Below are 24,643 nucleotides of genomic sequence, written 5' to 3'. Positions count from 1 at the left end.
TTTCCCTATTTCTGTCATGACCAGCTCTATTCTACTCATTTTTTCTTCTGTACTTTTCATTTTTCTTTTCATTTCACTAAATTCTAATGTCAACCATTCTTTTAATGCTTTCCTTTGTTCTTGAAATATTTTAATCTATGTACTGTCCATCTATTTTACCTTCTATTCCCCTGTGCAGAGCTTGGTCTTCTTCTTCTTCTGTGTCTGCTCTTGGGTTTGTGTCTTCTATTTCTTTTCCTTGTATCTGTGTTTCTTCTGACTTTCTTGTTGAGCTCCTTGCCTCAGTTTGTTGGGTGTTTTTTTGCATGGCTTCTTGTTGTTGGTCCTCTTTCTTCTGGGCTAGTTATCTGTTGGGCTTCCTGTTGCTGTTTTTCTTTCTTATTACTCCCTTTCCCGTTGCTTTCCTCTTCTTCCAGCTGAGAGCCCTGCTGTCGGGCATCTCTCAGCTGGTCGCGCTGTGTAAGTTCACTCCACAGCTGGGCCCCCCTCCTGTTGGTGTTTTCCTTTTCCTTATTGTGCGCAGTTAGTAAGTCGGAAATCCGATTAAGATATCTCTTTTTTTGCTTTACTTTTTTTGACATATTTGTGTCTTTGTGATGACTGAAAGTAATACAAATTATCAGTTAAAAACTGCAGGCATGAATAAATATTATTGCATTTAATATGCATTTCTTTAAATTTATATAATTTTTTTGTTACAAAATGTGTATGTACAATAAAAATGTATGTGTGAATTTTGTTCTTGTCCTGCAGCTCTCAAGCATCTGAGCTTTATCGTTTGTGGCTCTTACATTAAGCAAGTTTTGGCCACCCCTAGTATATAGTCATTGGCCGGTAAAGGCACGGGCTGGCCCACCCCCTGATGACACTCGACCCTGGACTCCTCCCCTGTGGTCTAGGCCATAAAGGTCGAGCCACCTCTCCCTTCCCTGCACTTCCCTTGCTTGGATCTGGGCCAGCTCAAGTCTTATGTACAATAGAGCCTATTGTTCCTCCCAGTCTTTGTCCTTGTAATTATTGGGGCAACTAATAGTGCCCAACAGGTATGTGTTAATTCTGGCCATGGCCAGCCTCTTAAACCATTTACTCACAGTAGAAGTTAGTGCTTCTGGGAAGTAGAGAGTCTCCTTCCACCACCTCATCCTTCTTGAGCAGTCATTCCACCCTCCCCAGAGGCCACGGCACATTTAGGTGAAAGTCTTGATTTCTTTTCACCTTGTGTAACATAAATGTTTTTTTTTAAATATAGTCAGTAGTTGAGAAGAGCAGAAGAAACCAAAACTTGACCGCTTCACAGGGAAAGGGAGCTATAAAATTTGAGCAATGTCTTAAGGGCGCCGTAGCCAAAGGGGGGAAAAAAGGTTGAGAATGGCTGCTATAGAAAGCAGAAGAGATTAAATAAGGAAAAGATGACTTCAAGATGAAAAGAGGTCAGTGAGTAACAAAAGTACAGTTTGGGAACTGATTCTGGAAACATGATTACCTCTAATTTGTTGAACACTGGTTAAAAGATGAGATATTGTTCCTCAAGCTTATATTCACCCTTGAATGGGAATGGTTTGGCGAACTAATATTCACCAATCTGTCATTGTGTCTGCATCTAGCTTCCCCAAGGTAAGAGAAGCCACAATAAGCAAAGGATGCATCAACTAAAGTGAAAGTAAGTGAATTGCCACTTCAATTGGAAGAGGTGAAAGGGAGTTGTGAAATCTGCAATTATTGTAAACGGTGCTCTGGATGTCAGGGAAGATGGAAAAGTATTATTTGGAGTTAACAGCACATTCAAAATGGCGGTGAAAATTAGAGACAAGTCTGCTGATTGCAAGAGGCTGATTGGGTAGAAGGGAGATATAAGATATCCTATTTTGGTTCTGAGAGTTGATGTCCTGGAAATTTTACTGGAATATTTGGCTTTGAATAGCACTATTTTATTTTTGCCATTGTTGAACACTTTACCTGTAAGGAATTTTCTAAGGAGAATCATTATTTCCTCTGACCTATTTTCTTCATTCTAACTGCTTGCTTTGCATTCACAGCAGGATGCTGGTTATGGCAACATACTTGGTCAAACTGGCCATGGCTGCTTTTTATATCGTGACACCAGATTATTCCGTGGGGAATATGTGTGGTGCCAGCCACCTTCGTCTATCATTTGGTATGCAGGGAAAACATCTTTAAGTCAGTTTATGGAGTTGTTCAGAATTATATAACAAAGATCCTGCAAAATATGAAAAAGCAAAACAAGTCACAGCCATTTCATTCTGATGAATGTGATTTTTAGTTGTTTTTTTAAAAATCTAAAGTAATGCCAGGTTGAATTCATCCAGATTTCACAATTTTTTTAAATCTAAAAAAAACAATCAGCCCAGGATGTGAGTATTGCTAGAGATTTTTGAAAATTTATGCAAATGAACTGTGCTTAACAGATTTTGATCCTACAAGGTGAGGCATTAAATACCTGAAAATTGCAGTAGTTTTATGCATTTCTCTTTGATGTTTCTTTGCTTCTAAAGCAGTCATTCTCAACCTTTTTTCTTGGCTCTGACCTCGTCAGAGTTTATGAGCCCTCTTCCCTGTGAAGCAAAGTTTAGTTGTTTTTTTCTGTACCTCTCCTACTGACTGCAAAAAAAAAATTTAAAATATTTTAGGATTACTGTCCATGGCTCCCCCTTAAATGTGCTGCAGCCCTTGTTCAGGATGGCTGCTCTAAAGCATATTTCCCTAGTGGTACATTATTGAAAGGAAAGAGACTCATCAATATCATTGTCTGTCAGGCCGAGTACCACTTATCCGAAATGCCTGGGACCAGATTGTTTCGGATTTTGGATTTTTTTTGGATTTTGTAACACCATTTAAAAATGCACACATTCACTTAGACTTAAAGATACATGCATTCAGGGAGGAGTCACGTGATGGAGTAGTGGCCGGACGGTGAACTCCAGCCCTCTCCAGAAAAGTCGGGAAAAACAAGAAAAAATACAAAGGCACAGAAATACAAGTTAAAGAAAAGTGAGTATAAAGGTGGAAAGAAGATGGAGACAAAAGGAGAAAAATCAAAATCAACGGAAAGAAGAGAGGAAGAGAAGACAACGGAGGAAAAAGGTGAAGGCCTTACCTGTCCGAAGAAGCCCGCTGTGGAGAGAAGACCCCACTACCTCAGGTCGGTAGAAAGAGAACTACAACAATGGCTCACAGAGCCGAGTAAAAATGCGCAACCGCGCATGCGCGACTCCTCGCGCATGCGCGATGCGCATACAAAAAAACACACCGACGGGAGGGGGGACCAGCTGGGGAGTCGATCTCCACAGCCGGCAACGACAGCTGCAGAACACCTGCAGCAAGAAGAGACCACAGAAGACAATAGAAACAAGAAAGAAGAGGAGGAAAGGGCAGCAAAGAAACAACAGATGGTCAACCTAGAGGAAGAAGAAGAGGAAGAGGAAGAGTACAGAGAAATAGAAGAAGAAAAGATAGGCAAGGTAAAGGAGGTACTTGCTCTTGTTAGAGGATACATGGAGTCATTTAAAGAATGGCAAACACAGGAATTCAATGATTTAAGAAGAAGAATAAACAACACAGAAAAGAAAATAAATAAAATGGATATGACCTTAACAGAAATGGGGAAAAAAATGGACAAGATGGAAGAACGGGCAATAGCAGCAGAAATGGAGGTAGAAGACTTAAAAAAGAAATTGGAGGAATCTAATAAAAAAACTAAAGAGACACAAGAATTACTAGCCCAAAAAATAGATATAATGGAAAATTATAACAGAAGAAATAACATAAAGATAGTGGGCCTCAAGGAAGATGTAGAAGGCAAGAATATGAGGGAGTTTATAAAAGAATGGATCCCTAAGGCCCTAGGATGTCCAGAACTACAGCAAGAAATGGAAATAGAAAGGGCACATAGAGCATTGGCCCCTAAACCACAACCACAACAAAAACCAAGATCTATTGTAGTAAAATTCCTAAGATATACTACAAGAGAAAAGGTACTGGAGAAGACAATGGAAAAAGTAAGAGAGGGCAACAAACCACTGGAGTATAAAGGGCAAAAAATCTTCATTTATCCAGATATAAGCTTTGAACTCCTAAAGAAGAGAAAAGAGTTCAATGCAGCAAAAGCGATTTTATGGAAGAAAGGATATAAATTTACACTGAAGCATCCTGCGGTATTGAAAATATTTATCCCAGGACAACAAAACAGACTATTCTCGGATCCAGAAGAAGCACGAAAATTTGCAGAACAATTACAAAAATAGACTGAGGGATGAAGACGGGTAATGAGAGCAAAAATTATCACGATTGATATGTATGTGGGTAAAGACAAAAATAGACTGAGGGATGAAGACGGGTAGGGAGGGTAAAAATGACCACGATTGATATGTATGCGGGTAAAGAGGTATAAGAGTGAATAGAGACAATGGGCATATGTGAAAATATCTGTAATTAGAGGAAAACATAGAAAGTATAGACAAGAATTAACAAGGGAAGGTAATGGAATAGAGAGAATAAGGAGGGAACTAAAAGAGTGACCTTTGTGACATATAAAAAACGAAATCTTTTCTGGGGGGGGCTGGGTGGGGGGAAAAGAGCGGTCACTGCAAAATCAGTTGACGCTTGCGAGTGGATTCGCAAATCCAAATGGAGAGGGGAGATGTGGTTGTCCGACAAGGGATAAAGGGCAACTCAGGAGGGGAAGGGGAGATTGGGGATAAAGAAGATAGAAATAGGAGAATAAGGAAAATGTTGGATGTTGTAGGAATGTTGTCTGGTAAAGAGTTGAAAATAAGAAAACAGAAAAGGAAAAGGAGGAAAGGTAATGATGGAAAAACGGAAAGAGAAGATAAACAAAATATAAAATGGCTACGCTGAACTATATGACTCTAAATATTAATGGAATACATAACCAAATTAAAAGGAAGAAACTACTAAATTTACTGAAAAAGGAAAAAATAGATATAGCATTTGTCCAAGAAACACATTTAACTGAATTGGAGCACAAGAAATTAAAGAGAGATTGGGTAGGACATGTAACAGCAGCATCGTATAATTCAAAAGCAAGAGGAGTGGCTATATTAATTAGCAAAAATGTGCCATTTAAAATAGAAGAGGAAATAATAGATCCAGCAGGGAGATATGTTATGATAAAATGTCAGATATATTCAGAGCTTTGGAATCTACTTAATATATATTCACCTAACGAAGAAGATCAAAAGTTTATGCAAGATATCTTTTTGAAGGTAGCTAATACGCAAGGGAACATACTAATAGGAGGGGATTTCAATCTGAATTTGGATCCAAATATGGATAAAACGGGGAAAAAAATTAACAGGAAGAACAAAGTAACCAAATTTATAAATAAATCAATGCAAGAAATGAAACTTGTGGACATATGGAGGAAACAAAACCCAAAAGAAAAGGAATACTCATACTACTCGACTAGACATAAAACATACTCAAGGATAGACCTATTCCTGTTATCAGCCCACATACAAGGGAGAGTTAGGAAAACGGAATATAAAGCTAGACTATTATCGGACCACTCACCCCTGTTATTGGCAATAGAGCTAGAAGACATCCCTCCAAGAATGTATAGATGGAGATTAAACCCCATGCTACTTAAAAGACAGGATTTTAGAGAATTTATTGAAAAACAATTAAAAATGTACTTTGAAGTAAATACGGAATCAGTGGAAGATAAGTTTATACTATGGGACGCAATGAAAGCATTCATTAGAGGGCAAATAATAAGTTATGCAACCAAGATGAAGAAGGACTATAATCAGGAAACAGAGCAGTTGGAAAGGGAAATAATAAACATAGAAAAAAAATTAGCAATAAAGGAAGATACAACCAAAAGAAGAGAATTGGCGGATAAAAAAATAAAATATGAAACATTACAAACATATAAGGTGGAGAAGAATATAATGAAGACAAAACAGAAATATTATGAACTAGGGGAAAAAACACACAAAATCCTAGCATGGCAGCTTAAGACAGAGCAAACTAAGAAAATGGTCTTGGCAACAAGGAAAAAAGACAAACAAATTACATATAATCCAAAAGAAATTAAGGAAAACTTTAGAGAATTCTATGAACAATTATACCGAACCGAAAACGAAGGGAAAGAAGGGAAAATAGATGAATTTCTGACTAAAATTGAACTACCAAAACTACAAATAGAGGAACAAAATAAATTAACAGAACCATTTGGAACAGTAGAAATACAAGAGATAATAAAAAATTTACCAAATAATAAGACACCAGGAGAGGATGGACTCCCAATAGAATTCTACAAAACATTTAAAGACCTAATAATACCGCCCCTCCTGGATGTAATCAACCAGATTGATGAGACACAAAACTTACCAGATTCATGTAAAACAGCAATAATTACAGTGATACTAAAACAAGGGAAAGATCCACTCTCACCAGCGTCATATAGACCAATATCTTTGCTAAACACAGATTATAAGATAATAGCTAAACTATTAGCGAACAGATTAGCAGAACAGGTACCGAAAATGGTAAATTTAGACCAAACTGGATTTATCAAAAAAAGACGCACAACAGACAATATTTGTAAATTTATTAACTTAATTCATGCAGTAGAAGGAAATAAAGCACCGGCAGTAGCAGTTGCTTTAGACGCAGAGAAGGCCTTCGACAGAGTAGAATGGAATTACTTGTTCAAAGTATTGCAAAAATTCAGTTTACCAGAGAAGTATATTAATTGGATTAAAGCATTATATAAGGGACCGTTAGCGAAAGTGACAGTAAATGGACATGTATCAAAGCAATTTAACTTAAGCAGGTCAACGCGGCAGGGATGCCCACTATCACCATTATTGTTTGCGCTAGCTATAGAACCACTAGCAGAATCGATAAGAAGAGATAATAATATAAAAGGAATAAAAATAAAAGACAGGGAATATAAAATCAGTCTGTTTGCGGACGATGTGATAGTGTACTTAACAGAACCAGAACTAGCAATAAAAGAACTATATAAGAAATTGAAGGAATATGGAGAAGTGTCGGGATACAAGATAAACGTAAATAAAAGTGAAGCAATGCCTATGAACAACGCGGATTTCTCAAAATTTAAGGAGGAATCCCCATTCAGATGGCAAACGCAGGCAATAAGATACCTAGGTGTGCAAATAAACAAAAATCTAGGCCAATTATATAAACTCAATTACAATCCACTAATGAAAAAATTACAGGACGATTTAGAGCATTGGAAAGAGCTACCACTAACACTGATAGGAAGGATAAACTGTATTAAAATGAACATTTTTCCAAGGATACTATACTTATTTCAGGCATTGCCAATACAACTGACAGAAAAATTCTTCAAAGAGTTAAAGAAAATAATAAGGAGATTTTTATGGAGAGGGGGGAAACCGAGGATAGCACTAGACAAATTAACAGAATGGTATAAACAAGGAGGCTTACAATTGCCAAACTTCAAAAATTATTATAGAGCCGCACAATTAAGGTACCTATCAGATTTTTATCAAACAAGGGAAAAACCAGACTGGACGAGACTAGAATTAGATAAAATAGGGGAAAAGATACCTGAACACATATTATATAAATGGGACGAAAAATTGGTACAACATAGAACTTCTCCAGTATTACACCATCTCCTCAATATATGGAAGAAGATTCATGTAGAAAGAAATAAAATAAATTACCAAATACCAAAACTAATATTGACGCAAAATAAGCTACTCCCTTTTACAATAGACAACCTTGCCTTTAGAAAATGGGAAAAAAAAGGGATTAAAAGAATAGAAAATTGTTTTTCAGGAAGTAGATTCTTATCCTTTGAACAAATGAGAGATAAGTACAATATAACGGGAGATACAGCGCTGGCATATTACCAACTGAGATCCTACTTGAAAGATAAATTAGGAAGCAACTTGAGTTTACCAGAGGGAAGTAACCTTGAATATGTGATTACAGATACAATGTTAATCAAAAGATTTATAAAAAATATGTATATTAAACTGCAAGAAAAGGAAAATGAGGAAACAAATGGTAAAACTAAACAAAAATGGGAACAAGATTTAAATATAAAGATAAAAAAGGAAACATGGGAGAAGTTATGCTCTGGAACGATGAGAAATACAATAAATACGAGGCTGCGTATGATACAATATAATTGGTTACAAAGACTATACATTACACCGCAAAAGTTAAATAAATGGGACCCAACAGTATCGGATAGATGTTTTCGATGTAAAAAAGAAAGGGGAACAACAATTCATGCAATCTGGACATGTGAGAGAGTAGAAAAATTTTGGGATGATCTCAATCAGATATTAAATAAAATAACAGAAAACAATATACCAAAGAATCCAGAGATCTTTCTCCTAAGTAACATAAAAAATAAAGAATTTGGAATTGACTTGGAGGATGCACAAAAAAGATTTGTTAAGATAGCCCTAGCTGTAGCAAAAAAATGTATTATGTCAACCTGGAAATTGGAAGATAATTTGAAAATACAACAATGGTATATAGAAATGAATAAATGTATTCCATTAGAAAAAATAACATATAGTTTAAGAAATAATATTGAAATATTCGAACAAGTATGGGAGCCTTACATTAAATACAATAGCGAAAACCTACCGGGAACAAACATTACCTAAGTTGATGGAAGGAGAAGAGAAGAAAAGAATGGACTCAGTAGAATTTCTGGTGTATTTTTGTTGAATGACAACATTGTCTAACTGAATTAATGCAACCTAGATTGTATAACTAAAATGGATGAGAGGGGGGGGGGATGGGGGGGCGGCTTGGGAGGAGGGAGGGGGGAGGGAGAAAAAGTCACTGTAAATGTGTGGAAAAGAAAAAGTGTATATCATGGCTATTGTGATTTATGGTGTGAAAAATAAAAAATTTAAAAAAAAAAAAAAAAAAAAGAAAAAGATACATGCATTCACATTGCAATACAAATATCTACATATGCACAAATTAACTGAGATAGACATATATTAAAATATCTACACCCAGTAATGCACTACTTACGTCCGCTATGTTCCATTCTCCAATCAGGATTTCTGAACTCTATTACGTATTACCTTAAGGGACCAGGAACAAAAAAAATTTCAGATTTTGGATCATTTTGGATATTCAGCTAAAGAGTATTCAACCTGTATTAACACCCCAATGATCAAAACAATATTCATTACTTAATTTATGAGTAGATTTTCACTGAGCTACTTCTCCCAGACATAACGATCCTGGAACTGGTAACTTGTGGGAATGTGTGGATCATGGTCAGGATTTTCTGATGGGGTTAATGTTCATCTGAATCATCCTATTTAAAATGCTGTTTAGTTTTGTAATAGACCTTTACTGTGGCAGCCACATGCAGATGGTGATTGGATTGGTCTAACATTCTGGGAAATCATCTTTCTATCTGCTTTGCAGCAGTGTCTGCACTCCACAAATACCAAATTGGAATGTTCTTGAGGTCATAAGCGGTGCTATATAAATGCACATCATTCTTTATTAGTAATGTATGTATATTTTTGTCTTTAAAAAATATACTTTACAAATAAAGAGCAAAATGAATTTTTTGGTGGACCTGTTTATGATGAGCAGGTTCAATTTAGGTGTGCAATCTTTCACATTAAGCCCAGGATTTGAAGGAGGTGAATGTTGGACTTATCATGCAGATTTCTGATCATTATGAGGCATCTCAGGTGAATTTCTTTGTGAGGTCATATAAACGCTCAGTTGGTTGTACCAAATATTCTAAACCTTGAGCAACCAGTTCCCAGTTTTCTTCATGCTTTTTGTACATTTCACTTCTTGACCTCAAGGCTTTCATGAATTCTTGACAAAATTATTTTTGAAGGTTTTTCAGATTTCAGATTTATTGTCAGAGTACATACATGACATCACATATAACCCTGAGATTCTTTTTCCTGCGGGCGCGGCAGAATTATTAGTAGTCCCAAAGAAGCTGTACACATGTGAACAAATCAACAACTGTAAACAGGTAATGAATGTAAACAAACTGACTGTACAATACAGAGAGAATTAAAAAATCAATAAAGTGCACAAATAAGAGTCCTTAAGTATGTTCCTGATTGAGTTTAAGATAAGGGGGTGAAAAAATTTAAGGGAGATGAGCAGGGCAAATATTTTGCACAGAGAGTGGTAGATGTCTGGAACGGGCTGTCTGGTGGAAGCAGATACAATAGTAGCATTTCAGAGGCTTTTGTATAGGTACATGAAAGTGAAGGGGATGATAGGATATATATGAGGTGAAAGCTGCAGATTTTTAATTTGATTTGGAAATCCTGTGCTGAATTTATGTATTTTTAAAAGTTGTAAAATTTAGACATTCAGCACGGTAACAGGCCATTTCAGCCCACCACCCTGTGCCAACCAATTAACTTACACTTTTGGTACATTTTTGAATGGTGGGAGGAAACCAGAGTCCCCGGGGAAAACCCATGCAGACAAGGGGAGAGCACACAAACTCCTAACTGACGGTGTGGTATTCGAACCCCAGTCATGACCGCTGGTGCTGTAAAGGCGTTGCGCTAACTGTTGCACCAACCATGCTGCCCTGTTCATAGAACCATACTGTGCTGTGTAATAGTCCCCAGTGAATATAAAGTACAGGTCATGCGGTTCTGTTGGAGCTGGTTAGAAGATCATTTCTGTTTTCCTTCAGGTGGCATTGAGTTCCTAATCAAAAGTTGCTCTAGTAAAGTGATCTATGTCTTCCTGCATATGGATTAGAAGGCTAAAAACAGCTGAAAATGGCGGTTCGTTGACCATTTTCTCAAGGAATTTATTCTTGATTTATAATCTTCAAAGAATTAATAGCTTTGTGAATGGCAAAAGATTTTAAGTCTTAGAAGATTAGGAACTAAGTCCATGAAGAATTGATCCATGAACTGCTCTTTGAGGCTGATTGTAGCCAGGTTGATCACTCTCACTGCTTAAAAAGTGCTGGGACTTATTAATTGACCCCGTGATATTTCATTGGACCCCATGTGTCAAATAATTGTCTCAAGATCGTATGAAAACTTTTTTCTAACTTTTATAATTCGGTAGCTTTCCTATAAGCTTTTAATTTATCTTTCAAGAAAAGGTGCTGAAAGGGAATCCCACTTGTGTAAGAAAAGAAAAGCCAAACAACAATAAAGGATATCCAATTTAATCTTGCTGCCCCAAATGATAGTCTATTTTTACAACACTGTACAGGTAGAGGATCTTTGGCCCTTATCGTGGAATGCTGATTTACGTCGTGGAGCAGATCATGCTGGCAAAGATGGTGGTTCCAAATGGAGCTATTGGTTCTCAGAAGTAACTTCCAAATGTCCACCCGTGCACTATCACATGAGAATACCAAGGATGAATCTGCCACTTTATTCAAGTGATGGATCTGGCATGGACTGCAATGGCAGAGCCCAGTCCTGCTGAGACTTCTCCAGTGCTAATCTAGATTCAAAGACCCCATTGATTAAAAAGGGGATTGTAGAGCAAAGAAAATGTTATTTTAAATGTTTTTCCTTACTTTAATTTTAATTGTGTGCACACATTTTTCTTGGAATTAAAATTTAAAATCAAATTTAAAAACTACTAAAATTAAATGATTTTTTTAAATGTCAGAGATGATTCAAAATTTTAAATTTCTGCTACAACAAGTTAAAACCCAAACCTCAACTTTAGGAGGGGTTATTTAGGTGAGGCATCTCATGACAAGAATCTAACATTAGCCAGACCCTGCAGTTGTACCCTGGCAAGAAAAGGAGCAGTTGAAATAGGCTCTCTGCATCAGAACATGGTAATGTAGGCAACAGATGGTGATTCTAAACCGAAACTACGATCTTTCCCATGATGTACTGAAACAGGCCATTCCTTCTGAAAGCAGGGATGGGGTGCGAGGGAGGTGGAAAGTACCTCAGAATTGGCTTTCCAATCTCGGTGTTCTTTTGCTATTCCAAACATACACGTCATATAAAGCAGAAAGATATTTTGATGCTGCGTCACTCCCAAGTATTGTGGATAGGGTTATTAGACGATGCTGACATTTAATTTAAAGAGGTTTAAACATCATAATGCCGGTTCAGAATTTAAATTCAAATAATTAATTTGATCTAATATAAAAATTAGTCTCGGTAATGGTATCTATAAAACTGTTAAATTGCTCTAAAAACTTCAATGGATCACTGGTGTCCAGGCTATTTGTGTAATTCCAAGCCCACCGATATGGTGGATTTTTTCTGAAAGGTTCAGCAAGGCATTCATTTCAGTCAATTAAGAATGGGCAATAAAGGCATGCCTAGCTATTGACATCCTGTAGAGCTCGTCGAAAGAACCAAAGACTTGTTGATCCAAACCAAGGCTTTTATTAGCAAAAGACCGGAGCTCTTCACAGGTGGCCGACCAGTCCGGAATGATCCGACCTGGCTAGGGACACAACCCTTTAAGGCCCAAACAATAGGTGTGGCTTAGCTCTCAGCCAATCGCTGTAAGCACAGTCTAGATACAGTAACTATATACACTATGTACATTGGTGATAGATCTGTACTATCACACATCCATATTCCGTAAGCAGATTAAAAATAATAAAGAAGGAAACAGTAACTCTAGAAGAAGAAGTAAATTGTCAAATTTGCCCTGTAGGAATATTTTATAAAGAAATTGGTGGATGTGGGAAAAACAGGAAGATTTTGAAGATAGTGGACAAATCATGGGTAAAAGTCTTGATGAAGGATTCCGATATTTTTTTTTTTCTCCCACTCATGCTACTCAACCTTCCTCCAGCAGATTTTTTTTGCCCCAGATTCGACCATTTGCAGTCTACTGCGTGTCTCTCTCTCTCTCTCTCTCTCTCTCTCTCTCTCTCTCTCTCTCATGGATAAATGTTGATGCTTGGGACAAGGATTACTCTAATACTAATGAAGTTACGCTCATAGACACATCAACAGAGGATATTATTAAGTTTGGTTGTGGCAAAAATCATGGAGGGATTTGAAGTCAATCTTTGACATAGAATACTTGTGAATGTGTGGGGTAAGAGCACAAACTGCAGGTTTTTAAAATTAATTATAACACTGAGAGTCTGCATGTCTTGTTTTGCAGATAGATTTTTAAAATAAACAGCATGATTACATGATCAGTAATAGCCTAATAGATTAGCTAAAAGAAGGGAAAGATCCTGCCTAAAGGACCCTGGGCACTGAAGTCTTCCTCATTGTGTCGGAAGTTAGGCTTCCGATGGTTTTAACTGATCTGAAGTCTTGTGCGGCTATAGAGGCTGTGGGAACACTGGAGGCAAATCCATGAACACTTGGTAATTCAGAGCCGGGGGTGGGGGGGGGGGGGGGGGGGGGAGGTGTGGAAGCTCTCTTTTGCTTCTCTTTCTCTGACTGTAAGGAGAGCCAGGCAATGCTAATGGTGAATTTTTGCTTTATGATAGACTTAGTGCAATTTTGTGTCATATTACAGTTCTGTTAAATTATTTGACAATAAATAGTGTCTGAATAGATTAAGCAAATGCTCTTAACTGATGCTGTTAATTTGGAATTCCAGACTTAACATCTAAACACATCTTACAGTCTGAACATCTCTTGGACTTCATAACAGGAAGACAACACTCTATCTGTCTCAATAGCAAAATGTCGAGCACCGTCACACTGAGCACTGGCACATCTCAGGGCTATGTGCTCAGCCTGCTCCTATTCACTCTATTGACCCTCAACTGCATCGCCAGATACTGCTCCGACAGGGTCATCAAGTTTGCAGCTGATACAACAGTATTTGACCTCATCACATAGCAGAGAAAAGGTGGAGAATCTTGTGAAATGATGCGAGAGTGACCACCTGAGTTTCAACGTGGACAAGATGAAGGAGATGATCGTGGACTTCAGAGAACCAGGAATGATCACCCTCCACTACACATCAACAACTCTGCAGTGGAGAGAGTAGAGAACACCAAATTTCTTGGAGTCCACTGAAGTAGTGATCTATCTTGGACACACAACATTTCCTCATTTGTCTAGAAGGTGCAACAGGGACTGCACGACCTGAGAAGACTGAGGCAGGAAGGCTACTGGCCACCATCCTGTCAACTTTCTATACAAGCTCTATTGAGATAGTTCTGGCTGGCTGCATCATAGTGTTGGTACGCTTACTGTAGAGCATTGGATCGGAGGTCAATTCGCAGGACCATGAGCAGCAAAGAGTGGATCACTGGGTTCTCCCTCCTCCCATCGAAGTGATCTACTGGGATCATTGTCTGAAGAAAGCTCACAGAATTGTTGAGGACCCCTACAACCTCACACACAGCATCTTCCAGCTACTCCCATTGGGAAAGAGATACTGGAGTAGCAGAGCCAGAACCAGAGCTGAGGAACAGCTTCTTCCCATGGGCAGGAAGACTGCTGAATGACTGATGAACTGCTCATGCAATCCCTCCGAGAATCCACTATTTATGTAACAATATCTATATATATATATATATATATATATATATATATATAAAAATTGCTTGTAAATATGTGTCAGAGATGATTCAAAATTTTAAATATTTGTTACAACAAGTTTCTGTAAAATCCAATGAATATGCATTCTTTAGTATTTCGAGTAAGATCTGTTTTAAAATGTGTGTATATATGTAACATACTCTAATTTTACCAATTTTTCTCCCAAATATATTTACATTACAATATACAGTATGCATTTGCATGTTTTTACATCGAGGACCGAATAGCATTGTTTCGTCCAGTTTTACTTTACAATTGAATGATAATAATAAACTTGACTAGGACTCTGTGTAATACTGCAGTGTTTGGACCATCCTGAGTAAGGTTCAAGCCAGACTGGCTACAATTTGAAGGATAGAGACTAAGACTGAATGTCCAAATCATTTTTGCCATCTTGGTTGAATAGTATATCGATTATTTGATTTCATTTTTAATGTAGATTTCAGCCTTTTCTCAAACAGGCCAAGTAGCATTTATGCAAGAGCTTAATGTCATCCTCTAATTTATGTTAGTGAACCTTTCTCCAGCTGGAAGATGTTTAAACTATTTTAATTGGGAATATCATAATTCAGTTTAGGGATACAGAACACAAGCTACTATCACATTTATTTGGCTCCTCCTTTCTTTTGGATCAATAGAACCACAGAACACTACAGCACAGAAACAGACCGCTTCAGTCCTTCTAGTCTATGCCGGACCTTTTTTTTGCCTAGTCCCACTGACCTGCACCCAGTCCATAGCTCTCCATACCTCTCTCATCAAATTCCTCTGAAATGTTAAAATTGAGCCCGCATTCACCACTTCAGCTGGAAAGCTTGTTCCACATCCCTGCCACTCTCTGTATGAAGACATTCCCCTTCATATCCCCCCTAACTGACTTCCCTTTCACTCTTAACCTATGTCCTTTGGTTTGTACCTCATTTGCCTGGAAAAATCCTCTGTCTGAAACCCTCATAATTTTAAATACCTCTATCAATAAATGATGAATGTATGGTAGAAGTCCAAAATCCGGATGCCAGAAATTAAGACCACCCAAGAATATGAACTTTCAAAAACTCTCAAACTTTTTAAATTTAGCGGGCTTTAATGTGCGTGCAATGATACGTTAGTACCACAGAGGCACTGTGGCAACAAGCGGTCACTTTATTTTTCTTTAAAATTGCTCGTTTTGATAAATGAAGCATGGTGCATTTGCTAATGAACAAACTGTCAAAATGTACATGTTCATCTCTACTTTATTCCTCCTTAAATTTGAATTTTAAAAGTACAGCCTGGGAATCCAGAAAATCCGAAAATCTGGACTGACTCAATTCCCCAAGCGGTCTTGGATTTTCAGACTTCTACTCTACACCATTGACATTCATTTAAACATAATCAGAGAAACATTTTGAAACCAAATTCAACAAATGTAATAGTATCTCCAAGAGAAGTGGAAAAGGGTCCTGCCAAATTAACATTTGGTAGCAAAAGGAAATAAAAGCACATGGGAGCATCTTGTTTGAAATGTAAAAAGAAAGGCGTGCACTACCAAGAGAAATACATTTGGTTTGATAACTTGGGAATGTGTTTATTGAAGAATGTTCACAACTGATAAAGCCAAGAGTGTTTGAAAAAGAGCCTGCCAGTTAATCAGTAAGCTTTAAAATAATCAGGTGTCCTGGCCTTAGAGCAAAGTCCAAAATCCTTTTAGGTCTTACAATTGAAGTAATGTTGAAGTCAAATCAATAGTTTTCATTTAAGAATGCTGTCTCAGATCTGTGTTAAACTTGAGCTCTAAACCTGTAGAGCTGCACAGTGAGGGAAAATGTTATGATGTGACTCTGGGAATACAGTTGTGAAAGAAACTTGGAATAAAAATAGAAACTGCTGACAATAGTGGTTTGTGCAGCAGAACTAGAGAGAGGGGGAGACTTTTCAAGGTGCTTTTTGCTCATATCATTATGAGCTTAATGGTTAGCGCAAAGCCTTGACAGCTCCTGCAATCAGGTCCGGGGTTCAAATTATGCGCTGTCTGTAAGGAGTTTGTCTGCGTGGGTTTTGTCCGGGGGCTCTGTTTGAAACGTACCCTGGGTTGTAGGTTAGTTGGGTGCAATTGGGCGGCACGGGCTCATGGGCCAAAGAGGCCTGTTACCATGCTGTATGTCTAAATTAAAATAGATTTAAATTTTAAAAAAAATTAAGATAATTTAAGACAGTAAAAGAAGAAAGAAATAAAGCAAGTCCAAGGATATACACGGGAATATAATAATCAACAACATGATCTAGAAAAACTCGGCCAAGGAATGGAAGACGGAATTTAACTCTGACAAGTGTGAGGCTTTGGTAGTTTAAACAAGGACAGGATTTAGACAACAATTGATAGGTCCTGGAGAGTGTCATAGAACAGAGTGGCTTAAGGGTACAGATACATAGTTCCATGAAAATGGCAATGCAGGTAAATAGGGTAGTGAAGAAAGCATTTGGCATGCTTGCCTTTCATCAGTCAGGACAATGAGGGGCAGAAGCATGGACAGCATACATGACAACTGAACAGGGTGTTGAAGAGACTACTTGAAATATTGCGCACAATTGTGTGCGCACACGCACAGACACACACACACACACACACACACACACACACACACACACACACACACACACACACACACACACACACAGACACACACACACACACTCATACACACACCCACATGCACTCACACATGCACACACACTCACACACACACTCACACACACACACGCACGCACACACACACACACACACAGACACACACACACACACACACACACATGCACACACACACACACACACTCATACACACACCCACACGCACTCACACACGCACACACACTCACACACACACACGCACGCACGCACACTCATACACATACACATACACACACACGCACACACACATGCACACACACACACGCACACACACACACTCATACACACACACGCACACACACACTCACACACGCACACACACACTCACACACACACATGCACACACACACGTGCACACACACACAAACACACACATGCACACACATACATGCACACACACACATACACACACACATGCACACACACACATACACACACACTCATGCACACACTCACACACACAAACACACACACAATCACACACAGACACTAACGTACATAGTTATTCTTGATTTGACTAATGTGTTATATTATTAGTAATTACTAATAAAAAATAGTGTTTTCTTTTTTTCAATATTTTTATTGCAATTGAAGTTCCACCTTGAAAATTATATTAGAGTAATATTTTATTATAAAAAGATCTAAACCAATTACCAAAAATGAGCAAGGAGAAGAAAATAGAATTCCTAATGAAAGTAATAGATGACCTTATTAGCCAAAGCTTCTGCATTCATATCAAATCAGAGATTCTGAAAATAATCGATAAAAGGTCCCCACAGTGTTTGAACATTTAAATTCAAATCAGAAATTGGGCACCTAATCTTCTCTAAATGTAAACATGACATGACATCACATAGCCATTGAACATGAGTAGGTGGAGCAATGTCCTTCCATCTGAGCAACACTGCTGCCTCGCTGTCAAAGAAGTAAAAGTTAATACATGCAAATCAGGTGCCGTTAGAATTATGCCACTCTCTCCAACCATACCAAACAAGGCAGTTAAAGAATTAGACTTAAAGTCAACTTTAAAAAGTACAGAAAAACGTTTGAAATATTTCACTACCTTGATAAATTTCCATTGCTGTTGGCGATGTAACAAATTGGGGGTCGTCTGGGATCTATTGATCGATTGATTTTCAATTTGATTAATTAAATTCCTTTTTGAAAGCCAATTAAAAGGGTGGTGGGTGTGTAAGAAAACAGCAACAATGGATATTGATGAGTTTTTGAAATTGCCATCCTCTGAGGGTTTGTAGAGGGCAAAAAAGGTGGAGTTGGTCATTATTGCCCAAAAATGACGACTTGTTGCAGTAAAAGTGTCTATGAAAAGGAGGAGCTCCAGAGAATTAGAGTAAAAAAACTTTTGTAACAGTGAGGAAGTTTGGAGTTAGAACAGTTTCCCGAGAGTAAATCCCTTGAGCAGTGGTTACTGTGGGAACGGATTGAGGTAGAAAAACATAGTTTTGAGGCGGAAAGAGAACAAAGTCAGTTTGAGCTATGTGTATTTGAGTTAGAGTTACAAAAATGTAGATTTAAGGTAGAGGAAGAAGAGAAGCAAAGACAGCTTGAGAGAGAGAAGATGAGAAATAGAATTTCACCTTCTGGTCCTAGTGAGAGGTTTGTGACCAGTAAAAGTTAGTTCCTCCCTTTGACAAGCCTGATATTGATAAATACTTCCAGCATTTCGAGAAAGTTACTGAGAGTTTAAAGTGGTCACAAGACCATTAGTCCTTCATGTTACAAAGCGTGACTAAATGAAGGCCCAGTTAACTTACTCTGCCCTTACAACCGAACAAGCTGCTGATTATGAGAATGTAAAGCAAGCAGTGCTTATGAATTACTTCCAGAAGCTTCTAGGAATTCAGGAATTTGAGGAAATTGGTGAACTGGTCTTATGTGAATTTTGCTTATGACAAAGCTGTGTGCTTTGACCAATGATGCACATCAAAAAATATTAATTATTTTATTTTATTTATTTATATAGCACATTTAAAACAACTCACGTTGACAAACTGCTGTACAGATTGCACTAGGGACTAATTGTCTTCTTTGGCTTGGCTTCGCGGACGAAGATTTATGGAGGGGGTAAAAGTCCACGTCAGCTGCAGGCTCGTTTGTGGCTGACAAGTCCGATCCGGGACAGGCAGACACGGTTGCAGCGGCTGCAGGGGAAAATTGGTGGGTTGGGGTTGGGCGTTGGGCTTTTCCTCCTTTGCCTTTTGTCAGTGAGGTGGGCTCTGCGGTCTTCTTCAAAGGAGGTTGCTGCCCGCCGAACTGTGAGGCGCCAAGATGCACGGTTTGAGGCGATATCAGCCCACTGGCGGTGGTCAATGGGGCAGGCACCAAGAGATTTCTTTAGGCAGTCCTTGTACCTCTTCTTTGGTGCACCTCTGTCTTGGTGGCCAGTGGAGAGCTCGCCATATAACACGATCTTGGGAAGGCGATGGTCCTCCATTCTGGAGACGTGACCCATCCAGCGCAGCTGGATCTTCAGCAGCGTGGACTCGATGCTGTCGACCTCTGCCATCTCGAGTACTTCGACGTTAGGGATGAAAGCGCTCCAGTGAATGTTGAGGATGGAGCAGAGACAATGCTGGTGGAAGCATTCTAGGAGCCGTAGGTGATGTCGGTAGAGGACCCATGATTCGGAGTCGAACAGGAGTGTGGGTATGACAACGGCTCTGTATACGCTTATCTTTGTGAGGTTTTTCAGTTGGTTGTTTTTCCAGACTCTTTTGTATAGTCTTCCAAAGGCGCTATTTGCCTTGGCGAGTCTGTTGTCTATCTCATTGTCGATCCTTGCATCTGATGAAATTGGTCACTACCTAAATGACGATGGTCAGTAAAATACACCGGTGTGGCCGCCTCTCCACAAAGGCATTTCTAATTGGGACTTAACTTTTTTTTAAAAGTCTAGACAGCAGTAAATAAAAAATAAGATACCATTCCTCTTGACCCAAGTGATAAATGACTGCACAACAATAAATAAATAATTGTGCAGCAAACAACACTTTTCAAAGAATAAGCAGTTTACACAAATCTATTTTGGATGTTGCAAAAAGTCCACTGGCTCAGTAGAGATAACAATTTGCCGGATCTGAAGAGGTCGCAGCCGGGTTTACCGACATTGGCAAGATTTAGATGTTACAGTCTGCCAGCTTCAGAGGGGAAACTACCACCCAAGTCACAGGTTATTGGGGCACCAGAGCTTTGCCCCCCCCCCACCCCCGCAATTCAGGATGATCTGTCTGCCATAAGGCCTCGTGCCTCAGGTCGACCCTGACCAATATATCCTTTGAGATTACTCGGGTCAGATACTGCTTCACTGTTCCGGTCATCTCGGGACACCACCTCCATTTCTGCCACACTGTACCATCTCCACGGCCATCGAAACAGGTACTGCAAACACTTCCTCTGGAAGCCCGAGGCCACATCGCCATGCTACCTCTCCGGTAGGCCACAACAGAAACCCAGTTCCACGACCGTCGATCTGCCAACTTTATATAGCTTCATATCACCGACTCACCTATTTTTTTGATGACCCAGATGCAGTTCCAGACTCACTGCATTCCACCATCGAATCTAGGTTTGTGCACGGCACAGGGTTCGGAGTGGCCGCTGAGACCACAGGTGTGCCGCCATCTTGGTGTATATAAATAAATAAACAACTAGAGTAATGGGGAGAAACTGAAAGACTAACTGTTCGGGATTAACTTGAGGATGTGTGTATTAGAGGATTTGTGTATTATTTCAATAAAACTGTTTTCACAAGCATGGGAGGTGTCCCACTGAAATGGCATTTATTGCTATACCTCAAGTCAAGAAGAAATTGGAAATTCTTTAAAATACAACTACATTTTTACTACCAGTTTATTCCACAGGATTTTGAAAAGATAGGATTTATACTAAAAAAAGCTACACTGCAATTAGGGTGATTTGATCTTTGGATTTGAGCAAAATGAATGTTTAAGTTATGACTTACAATTTAAAAGATGTGAATGTTGAGATTAATTATTCCTGCGTAAAGGCCCGTGGCCCGTGCCTCGGGCTGACACAGGAAATGGTCGTCGAACGCAGAGACCTGCAAAGCATCGTGTGGGCTGAAATGCCCGTTTCCATAGGCCGCTGGCAGAGCAGTGAAACTGGCTAATCACTGCCGGTGGATTGCAAGGGGCCCAATCATGGCCCGGGCATCTGAGGTAACCGATCGGCAGCTGGCCCGCTCAAGCCACGCCCCGGTGGTGACGCGGCTGAGCTGACTATAAAAGGCAGCGCTACCACTGAATAAACTCATTGTCAAATACACTCTACTAGTGTGTGTCTTTCTTCTCCTGTGGATTCGAGCTACAGCCTCGGGGCTATATCAGAGAGCTATAACCTAGATGTAGCAGTAGCGACCTCACTACACCTGTACATCCTTGAATACTAACGAGTGTTCTGTGTTTCTCAAATTCAAGTTCAACAAATAGAATAAAAGTAAATTACAGGCCAGCTGCAGCATCATTATCTTAATAGCAGAGTGGATGAGGAATTCTGCACTCAAAATTGAGCAGAAATAATTTTGACTGCAGTTGGTTTACGGAGACATGTGTTTCCTAAAAGAGACTGGCAATCCTATCTGCTTTGGCTTTGCCCAGGAATAAACATGACACAATGTGAGAAAAAGTTGTCAGGTTTAGCAGAAGTACTGGAAAATAAGATGGGATAAAAATATTGGTGTTCATGTGGCTGTAATTTAAAGAGCATTGACAAGGCAAAGTGGGGCATAATTCTACACTTGTATGGAAAATATAGCCAATTTTATTTAAAGAGTGAAGGAAATACAAAATATGACAATGACCCCCATCAACTTTTTCCAATAAAAGCAAGTATCAGAAACACAAAACGATCTCAGTGATTTACAGCAGTTCAGACCTGATGCAGACTCTCGACCTGAAACATCCACTATCACTTTGCCTCCACGGATGCTGCTTGACCCGGTGACCTCCCCCAGTATTTTATCTGCTCCAGATTACAGCATCCACCCTCTCTTGTGTCTCAACCTAAATGTAAGGGCGAGGTTATAGTGGGAAATAAACCTTCCCTGATCTGGGAACAAAGTGGAGCAACAGAGGGAAACTGAAATGGTTACCACATCTCGCCACAGGGAACTGAGGTCATGATCAATCCCAGAATGCTGATTCAGTGAGGCAGCAACACCATTTGCTGCACAATTGCACCATCCTTAGTTCTAGTGAATTGGATTACATTTCAGAAATTACTCTGGACAACGGAGATTTTGATTCCTGAACATCTTTGGGCGTATTTTATTGATATTGGGCTGCTGATCATGAAAGTTATCTTAAAACTTTCCTATCATGCACTTTTGTTTTTAGATATAACCACTTTTGTGATTTCCTGTCATATTTTAATTCTATTCAATCATCCAAAACCATGAAGTGAAACATTGTGGAAAATTCCTTTTCTGCATTGGCACTTGGACTTCTTCCCTGCTGATCTTGATGCAGTCAATGACAAACAAGGTTTCACATGACATTGTAACAATGGAAAAGCGGTATCAGGGCAAATGGAATCCATCAATACTGGCTGCCTATTTTTGGACACCAACACCAAGAGGCATCAGATGCTGAGTACAAATGAAAATCAGCAGAGATGCATTTTTAGGTCAGTTGAACTAATGCAAAGTGTCAGCGTAATTATGCAATTAAACATGTTAAATTCAATAAAACTTAATTTAATGATTCTCCAACTTCCTTAATGATACAGCAAATCTGAAATTATTTTTGTGTTCATCTTGAAGTTCTCTATCATAATCCTGAATTTGTTTCCAGGAAGCAAACCTTTTGAAAAAAAATATATTGTCCAGTGCAATCACAATTCTGGAGCATTACTGTGGTCTTTAATTTTCATCTGGAGAAATTGCTTTGCTATGTGTGAATGTGAACAGGTGGGAGAATCTGGACAAGCAATTGCATCCATTGCCAAAGGCTGTGTAAAGTCATTTAAATGGTTGAGAGAAACATTCATTGATGAACTGAAAGTGGTTCTTTTCTGTACAATTGGTAGTAATAAAATTAAATCATTTGGACAAATAATTGTGCGGGGAATGTTGTCAGGGTCTCAGAGAGGGGAGAAGGTCAAACTTCAACTTTGAAAGTTTAAGTTACCTGTATAAATAAAGCAGAAGGCCAATGCTGCCTGTCACAAATGTACACATTTCTATCGAATGTTTCTACCTATCTATGTATGATCAGATAATACTTTTAAAATACATCTCATCTCATCCCTCTTCTACCTCCTTCAAATCTGGGGTTTTGTACTTCACTGAACAGGGGTTCTGATTCTGAAAATCTTCACCCTCACTTTCTCCTCCTCCACCCACCCCACCTCCCTAAGCATATTAACCCAATGAGCAAGAAAACAATTTCACTATCTCAATAATTCAATTGCAGTATTATTATGTGATATTTGCAATTTAATTGTGGGCTCACAGGTTCCCTGGCAAACCTGGAATTATCACTGAAAGCATGCCAATTAAGGGATTAAAGAAATGACAGAGAGAAAAAAAAATCAATGAATGCGGTTGACTTAAAATTGGTCTCTGGATTTACTGTTAGACTTTTTTAAGAGCTTTTTGCTCAAAGGTCTCTTGGACAAACATTTGATGTTTGTACATCTGGTTTGCACTGTGGTGCTCTGCTCTCTGCATGGGGTGGATTGCCATGGAAATGTTCATACACCTGCCTTGTAGACCCAATGAATTGTGGGCTTCCAAGAATGCATGGAATCTTAGTCATAGACAAGCCTAAGAAGCAGGCTCTTTGGCTCATTGAGCCCTCCGATGTAGGTGTTGAGAAAGTGCTGCTTTTATTGCGTCAGGCATCACCAGACTCTACGATGCTTGACGCATGCTAGTGATGTGGCTAGAGCCAGGTGGAGAGTCACCAGCGTGACGCAAGCTAGTGATGCGGGAGGAGGTGGGGATGGGTGTGATGGCAAGTGATGGCCACGACTGTAGAGGGGGGCACAGCCACTCACTTTGGGGGGCAATGCCTGTGGATGCCCCTCCTTGGCACGGACCCTGGTGTTCCATCTGATCCTACATTCAACTCATTTTCATTCTCCCCACATGTTCTGGATCACCTCGAAAACAGCAACTCATACATACAGCTGATCTTCATCAACTGCAGCTCAGCTTTCAACACCATTATTCCCTCAGTGCTGGTCAAGAAACCCTGGGTCTCTGCACTCTGCACCCACCCCCCCCCCTCCACAACTGGATCCTTGACTTCCTCATCTGAAGTGCACACTCATTACAAATTGGTAACAACATCTCCTCACTGATCATCAGCGCAGGTGCACCTCAAGGGTATGTGCTTAGCCCACTACTCTACTCGTTATACACTCATGATTGACTGTGTGGCCAGGTACAATTCCAATGCTATCTACA

General features: G+C 39.2%; 1 long non-coding RNA gene across 1 annotated transcript in view; it reads right to left on the bottom strand.

Moving 5' to 3' along the window:
• Positions 1-489: 489 nt before the first annotated feature.
• LOC138751992 (uncharacterized) overlaps positions 490-24,643 on the bottom strand; it is a 53,504-nt gene continuing 29,350 nt past the window's right edge. Inside the window, exons 2-3 of the long non-coding RNA XR_011350306.1 lie at positions 9,040-9,092; positions 490-600 (exon numbers count right to left, since the gene is read on the bottom strand). This is a non-coding gene — a long non-coding RNA (uncharacterized lncRNA). The remainder of the gene's footprint in view (positions 601-9,039; positions 9,093-24,643) is intronic.

Source organism: Narcine bancroftii, chromosome 1 (genome assembly GCF_036971445.1).
Source record: "Narcine bancroftii isolate sNarBan1 chromosome 1, sNarBan1.hap1, whole genome shotgun sequence".
Classification (NCBI taxonomy): Eukaryota; Metazoa; Chordata; class Chondrichthyes; order Torpediniformes; family Narcinidae; genus Narcine; species Narcine bancroftii.
This window is presented reverse-complemented; position numbering and strand designations above follow the sequence as displayed.